Consider the following 8,089-nt stretch of genomic DNA (forward strand, 5'->3'; position numbering starts at 1 on the left):
CTTCAGAGTTATTCTTGGTGCCTTTAGATACACAGAGCTGTGATCTTTAGGTATTACACCTGATGTGCCCCAGGCCATCCTAATGAAAAGGACTACATTAGTGCAAAGGAACCACTTAAAATAATATACAATAAACTATCACAGGCCTCTGGGCTTTGTGCTTGAAGGCTTGGATTTAGAAGGCAATTCACAGAGGTCTCTTTCTTAGGGCATGAGGAGAAGGAGAGTGGCAGGAAGTGGTGACGTTAACGCAGTTGAGGATCATAGATTCTCTCATCCCCCAGTATCCCACAAGTGGGGCTGTTTGTTCCACTTCATTACACTGTGTTAGGGTTGGAAGGGAACAGACTCCTTTCATCCTTCCCAGTGCCCCGTGTGGTCTTCAATGATTTTATGCTGTTGTGAATGTTCATGAGAAGACAGGAAGATTGGATGCCCTCATATCAGCTTGGGTGCATTGACTGCACATCTCTACTGATGGAGCTGTTTCAGTTCAAGGAAAACCAGCAATTTCCGTTGGTTTCAGGTCCTTACTGGTGGTGTTTCTGGTACATGAACTGCATGGGGAAGCATGTGGCAGCTGTGCGTGTTTCCAACTGTAGCTGAGAGTGGTTAGAGCTCCTCAAATGAAGTTAGAGTGTGCTCAGAGTTGATGCAGACACTTAGCATTTGCTTGCCATAAGCTGTTTGCATCCAACTTGAGTACCCAGGTGGATTGAGGTTGGCATGTGAGGACATGTAGCCTTGAGAGGGTGAGTTCTTACACAGTTTTGCCCTGTGTCGGTGAGAATAACCGTTGCCAGTTAAATGGGCTTTGTCAACTCAAGGCCATAACTTTGGTGTCGCTCTGGAAAGAGCAGGCTGGCTTTGGCATGTTTGGATATCGACATGATGCATTTCCTGGTGGTAGGTGGTGGGAAAGCCCACGTCTGTTGTGAAAAGAACACTCTTTCCTTGGAAAACTATTTACTGAGATAGCGATGATGGACAAGTCTCTCATAATAAATGTGACTTCACAGATCGTGTTTTCGGCCTCATGGAAAAAATAGGAAAGGTATCTTACACAGGTCTGGAGGTTTGAAGGTAATGTGTTCTAAAAATAAATACTAAAAATTATTCTTGAGTTTGGGCCAGGTTGTTTCAAGATCAAAATCAAGGCCAAGGCACTTAAGTTTAGCATTCCAGGTCATTTTTATTGGCTTTGTTAATCCATGCTGCTTATGAGGTAGGAATAAATGGTAATATCTACAATGATCTTCCCACTTTCTTCCTGAAAACATATTTCTAAGGAGTTCTGACTTTTCTGCCAGATATACCAGTCTGCTTTGACATACAGTTTATCCATTGGAAAAAACCTAGTTTTTGATGCTTTTTGTATAACCAAGAGTCTTGTGACAGTGTTTTGGTGTGTTGACGTATATATAGTGACAGTATGTGGATAACTTCAAAGGGTTGTAGGACTTCAAAAAGATAGATACCAAAATAAATAAATAAATTTAAAATTGCCATTTATGTGAACCCAGATAGGCAGACCAAAAACGCAAATAAACAGCTGGAATAGTTTCTTCTTCGGTTTTCTGACATCTCAAAGGCTAGCTCCAGCACTTCTGATAGCTTGGAATTCCATCCTGCTGGATGGCAGAGCTGCAGTGAGCACATCAGCCGGAGCCAGCTGAGCCCTGGGGAGGATGTGGAAGAGACCAAAACCCGGTTATGACCAGGCGTGCACAGCCTGATCCAGCACAAGAGGCAGTGAGAGCATTTTGGTGGAGCCAAGATCAGATTTGGCTCTAAACATTCTCTTGATGGTGGCTTCTGGCACCTGTCTCTGGGGCTGATGATTTCTGATGTTTTCTCTCTGAATTTTCCAGATTTTTGTTGCTGCCTCTCAGGTCCCGAGTCTGTCATGCTTTGCTCCCAGGATGGAGAGCCAGGGAATTGGAGCTGAAAAAGCCATTGGAGCTTTTTGACATGGTCACGCTGTTCCCTGGTGCCCCTTTTTTGGTAAAGGAGCATCGGTCCCCTGACTGAGACAGCTGGGCTTTTCCTTGCCCCCAGCATGGAGCCAGCCTCTGGAGGGGTGAATGGGCCTGAGCACTTCAGGAACCACTGGGAATGGGAAGAGGTTCTCTTTTCCTGGGAGAACCAGTTCTGATCCCCCTATCAGTGGGGATGGCTTTGGGCATGGGGTCCCCCTCTCCTGCCCTTAGCTTACTGTCCTAGAAGGACATAACTCTGATCCCGGGAGCAGTTGGAGCGAGCAGCCATGACAGAGCTTGTTTTCCCAAGATAATCTCTTATTGGGAAGGCGGCTCAGCAGATGTAGGTGAAAGGTGATGCCGGCACGCTGCTGGCGCAGGTTGGTTTCCACTCTCCAGGCTGAGTCCTCAGCTTTTTATATCCCTGCTGCATCACGCCGCAGCTGCCACCCTCCTCCCTGCGCTGCGGATCACCGGGCAGGGGATCATGAGCATCGAGTCACCTGCAGGAGCAGCGCTGGGCACTGCACTGTTACAGCAGGGTTGCATCAGCCACAAACGTGTCTGACCTGATAGCCCGACTCCCACATAACCAGCATCAGGTCAGAGGAGGGCAGGAGGTGTCATTGTCTTGAGAAAAAAAATTGATTAAATTTAATCTTCTATAGTATTTTAATTATTGTTGCTGGCTTTTGGCCCTGAATCATAAAGTTCAGTTGTCAGTATGCCACTACCTACGATGTTCTTATGATGTGTTACCTGTGATGTGTTTCAATGTCCTTTCCTTCCTCCTTTTCTTCTTCTTTAACCTTGGAGCTTCTTTACCAACTCTATCCCACATTCTGATTATCTACTGTGGGTGCCAGCTCTACACTTGCCATCTTAAGTAAATGGGGGAAAAGGTCTGGAAAGGGCACTGGTTTCTGCTGCAGCATCATCTCCAGGAGAATTTAATTCAGCCTAGGAAGCAGATTGGCAAAAAGGGTGTCTTGATGAGCAGTCTTCAGAAGGAAGTTATTTCAGATATTTCAGCCAAATAGCTGTGAGGACTTATGAAATGGGGCTAACAGTATCTTCAGCTAAGGAAAGATAGTGTGACCTGCAATGATCTGTCTCCATTCTTTGTGATAAAAGAGGGGCATCTGCATGAAAACAGATCTTCTGTCCCTGGAGTAGATTATAACCATGAGAGAGAAATCCTGACTCCACTGAAGTTAACAGAGAGACAGAGGTTGGGACTGTTTGCTCCTGGCATGGGTAAGTCAGATGCTCAAGAAAGGCTGGTCTCCTCCAGCAGCTCTTAGGGAGGAGAGTTGTAAGCTCAGCAGCAGCTTCACATTCTGGTGCAGTGACAGGTGGCTGGGCACAGGTGGATCTGCTGTTGGTGTTAAGGATTTGCACAGCTGGGAAGAGACCTCCCTGACTTCACCTCTGGGTTTGGTGGATTTTCTGGTGGGCCTGCCTTCTGCAGGGAGGCTGTGTGGAGGCTTTGGCTGAGTCTTGGCAGTGGAGCCATGGAATTGGTGGACAGTCAGTCCTGCAGGACCAGTTGTACAGGCTCCAGGTTTTCCCTCCCTATCCAGTGAGCTCAAGTTGATGTTTAAACAGCTTCATCCGACCCTAGCTTTTTTTATTTTTTTTAAATTTTTTTCTGGAGCAAGTCGAAGGGCACTCGCCTGCATTGCTGCCCTCAGAGGAGTGGCAGTGCTTCCATCAATGGGGCTGTGGCAAAGAGCAGAGAGGACAGAAATGCCAAACTGTGGGATGTGTGGGTGGAGAACCCTGCACCCTCCAAGGCAGCATCATCCCTGCAAAAGAGAAGAGACCTTTCGGACTGGAAACATTGATTGATGTGACTCTGAGCAACCTGATGGAGTTGAAGATGTCCCCGCTCATTGGGGGTTTGCACTAGATGACCTTTAAAGGTCCCTTCCAACCCAAACCATTCTGTGAATCTCTTGATTCTGTGTCTGTAAGTTCTCCTGAGTCTCACAGGCTTTTTATGTAAATACACTATTTAACTGCATTCCCATATAGCAAGTGGTATGTAGCTAGGAATTCCTTTGATGCCTTTAGATGCTGATGTAGTGATAAAACAATCCCTTCTTTTTCCCTTATTTTTCTCACAGCATGTAAGCTCTTCAGAAAACCAGGTCATTAAGTATTTAAGAGTCTAGACCTGATTAAAATAAAAATAATGTTAGCAATAAATGAGTGGGAAGAGGTGCAATACTTTGTCAGTCTTGGAATAAAAATTTAGACATCTCTGGGTTACAGGAAGGTTAGTTGATCTGAGCATATTCAGGCATCAAAATAATGGGGATGCCAACCTGGGGAGGTTATCCATCCGTGCAGCTGAGCTGGACCCTGGCTGCTGCCCTGCTTGTGTGAGGTGCAGGGTTGGTGGGAGGCAGCTCCAGGGCTGAGGAGTAAACAGCTGATTCCCTGCAGCTCCCTGTGCTGCTGGGCTCTGTGCTTGTTTTGCAAACGTGAAGAGGGTTATACAGGAGCCAGACGTGTTTTCAGAGGTCTTGTTTTTTTCCTCTTGAGGTGGCTGCAATAGTAGTCATCAAGGATGGAGGTGAAAGCAGAGTGGTAGGAGCAGAGAGCTGGTAGGACTGAAGTGTTTTTTCAGTAGAATTAAAACTGGTGTATGGTCAGGAGAGCTCTGCGAGTACAAGACAGTGAGCAAAACACCCCTTCACAAACACGAGGGATGGGACAGGTAGAGCTGGAGTGCAGTCCCTGGTAGGAATCCTTGCATCAGCAGAAAAAGGATTTACTCTTGGATATCAGCAGAAAAATGAGTCCTGGGCTGTAACTTAATAGTCTAACTGTATGATGCAATAAATAAAACCTTTCTGTGCTGATTTAATTAAACCAGTGCAACATCTATGTTTAGATGAAGCCAAGTCCTCCAGTGTTAAAAAATCTTTTCTAATAATAGTATTTTTTTTTTTTCACCTCATGAAGGTCCTGATCACTGAGCTGCATGTTAGAGCTGCCTGTAAAAGCAGGGCAGGCATTTATTTGGATCTGACAGCTGGATTAGTCAAGATTGTTCCATGGGCTTTGGTTTAATGGCAAACACTTTCTGTTATTATTTACTGAATATTGAACATGTGCCTTTAATAAGTAGGACCTTTCAAAAAAGTAACAGGCAGACAGAGCCTAATCTGCCAAAATGTTTCTGTGCTGGTATTCCCAGAGCTGTTTTGAAATCTTCACCTCAGTTGCCTTTGTGGAGCCTTGTGCCAGCCCTGGAGCATGTGGGGCTTCTCCTGGGCTCCACAGGGATGCTTGGACCTCAAGCCAAGTGTGACAGTGCACAGGGAAAGTCATTACCACTGGGCTTCTGTCCTATTCTTGCATGAGGAGGCAGCCACCAAGGATTCAGCTTTTAAAGGAGCCAGATATTAAGCTGGAAATGTGTCGGTCCTGCAAGGGGTGACTTAAGCTCATTAAAAAATGTCTTTTTCCTTCTTGGCCTTTACCCCCTCACTGCTTGTCGGCAACTTTGGGCTGATTTGCTTTGCCCACGATAAATGCTCCCAGCAAGAGCAGAGTGTGGTTTCCTTTGGGTTGAGGAGTTGAGGTCCAGAGGGGCCCAGAGAGGGGCTCAGGAATGTCCCCTTTTGGTCACACTGGGCCAGCAAATCAACTTGGTGTTTGTGGGGCTGGAGCTGTGTTGGTCCAGTGCCACAGGGATCAAACTTCCCCAGAACTGGAACCATTCACTCAGTTTCTGTCCCACCAGTTCCTTCAGAGGACCAAGCCCATCATCCCAACTCTGCCTTTTTGGAGCTGAAGCAGGGACAGCATAGGTGGCATAAATGGAGACAGTGATGGCATACATGGGGACAATTGCAAATCCATTTTAATAGAGGGATTTCAGGAGGCTGCAGTAGTGGGGGGTTGATGAAAGCAAATGTCGACTGCGACCAAGATGCCTGGAGTTGGTTGATTTTATCTTTCAAAAGTAAGGGTCTGGTGTCTTCTGTTTTGCGGTTTGTTTTTTTCTTTTTTTTAATAGCATCCAATTAATCTCTGTGTTAGCCACTTTTATAATTTTAGCACAACTCCTTTGCTCCTGGAGTGATGTAGTCTTGTGAGAATTTCAGCATTTATTTGACTACAAAGCATGTTGTTAGCCTGCATGGTGACAGCCTATATCCTGAAGGTTTAAAGAATAGGTCTAAGATAAAGAACTGAAAATGTAATGAGCCAGGAGGATTATTTTTGCAGCTGGCATAGTGATTTTTCTTTCCTTTCATTGTAAGCTAGTAACTAATGCAGTAGACTGAAAATCATAAATAAAAGGTAGCAAAAAGTGTCTGCAGGCTTCAGACTGAGCCCTGCTCTGGGTAACTAGGATGGTTTGTGGTGACCAAGCCAGGTGTGGGGAGCTGTGGGTCATTTTGGCCAAGGCACAAAGCGAGTTTGCAGTGAATTTCCCCAGTTTTCTGTGAATTGCAGCAGTGCCCAGCAAGGGAACCTGGCACTGGGCTGTGTGTTGGTAAGCATTAGAGCAGCTCTGGAGATGGAGCAGCAGCTCTGTGTCACAACTGTGAGAGCACCTGTAGGTCTTTGGTGCTAGACATGGGATGGTGGGAGAGCCATTGGTGGGAGAGGTGCTGTGTGCCCACATAAGGGACCAGGGAAAGGAAAGAGGCTCTTGCTTGAGCCTGCTGGCAGCATGGGAGGTGACATGGTACCCACCTGGGTGTGAGCAGTGGGATGGAAGGGCCCTTCCTTCACCCAGGTGTGGGAACCTGACTTTCATTTTGATGCAGAGATCTTGACTTTATTGTGGTAGTTGTAGTTGATGACAGAGATTGTGGATATAATTGAGAGCAAGCCAATAAACAAAAAAGAAAGGCGCAAAAATCCATTCCCTCATGCACTTGAAGGGTTACAACTTATCTCTGCAAGATTAGCCTGGGGATCAGCGTTTCTGTAAAACACCTTTGAAGCCAGAATGCACAGCCCTAGGAGAGCAGGAGGCATGAAGTACTGTCCTGAAGTGTGACATGTCCCTTGCATTACACTGCATCCCCAAGGAGCCTGATTGCATCTCAGAAAGAGATCATTGTCTGAGCTGCAAGTGGTTCAAGGCTGAAACGGTCATTCTTTGTGGACTTCGTTTCTCTGTGGCCTTTCAATTTTTCTAGGTGAGCCAATCCAGTATCTCTTAAGAATCACACTCTTCACTTGTAAGACATCTTTTGCCAAGAGGAGGATGTGTGGAATGCTGTGTTCCGTATTAGAGTTGATTTTGATAGCATGAAATAAAATTATTTTTTCTTGGTACTGTCATCCAAGTTGGGAAACATTCATGTCTTGAATACTATAAAAAGGCTAGCTAATATTTATCTTACAGTTTGTTCCTTTGGTCTTTTTATGTAACAGTCTGCCATTTATCAGGAGAGTATCTCCCCCCACTTCTCCTTAGGGAATGTTTTAAAGATTTTTTTCTCTTGATGTATCTGTGTCAGCTGGTGCAGACAGAGAATAAGGTTATTAAATTTTGCTTTGAAAATGGTCCAAGGTGACATTAGGTGCTTAAAATGTCAGATTGTGTGACATTTGCTTGCTTTTTGTCTTCAAAAATGGTTAAAAGAATGGGGTTAATTGTAGGGCATCTCAGCAGCGCTTCAAATTGTAGCATCCCAGCTTGTGATCCTCATGTGGAGTCATTTTGTGAAGTCAAAACAGCATAGTCATGACCTGCATTTTGTGTGAGAACTTGAGCAGTAAATACACAGCCCGTTGGTCACTTGGGTGTTGGTTCACGTTGGTGGGCAGACCCACCCCGAGTGTGGGTGAGGAGTCCTGGGTGGATGCAAGGGACACAAATTTATGTGATGATACCTTCAATGGAATAGCTAGACTTAAATTTTAAAATATACACTTTATTGTGAAACTGTTACAAGAGTTCTTGGAAGCATTTTTATGTTGCATTTTTACTGTTACCAAACAATGCTTTTCTGGGTGGAGTGTAGGTTGGAATCCACAATCTACCAGGCAGTCCTTATGTGCTTGTCTTTTTTCAACTTTCCCCTTTTCATTCCCAGAAAGGAATTGATTTTTAGGATGAAAAATGGTAGGGT

The sequence above is a fragment of the Corvus hawaiiensis genome, chromosome 26, assembly GCF_020740725.1.
Source record: "Corvus hawaiiensis isolate bCorHaw1 chromosome 26, bCorHaw1.pri.cur, whole genome shotgun sequence".
Lineage (NCBI taxonomy): Eukaryota > Metazoa > Chordata > Aves > Passeriformes > Corvidae > Corvus > Corvus hawaiiensis.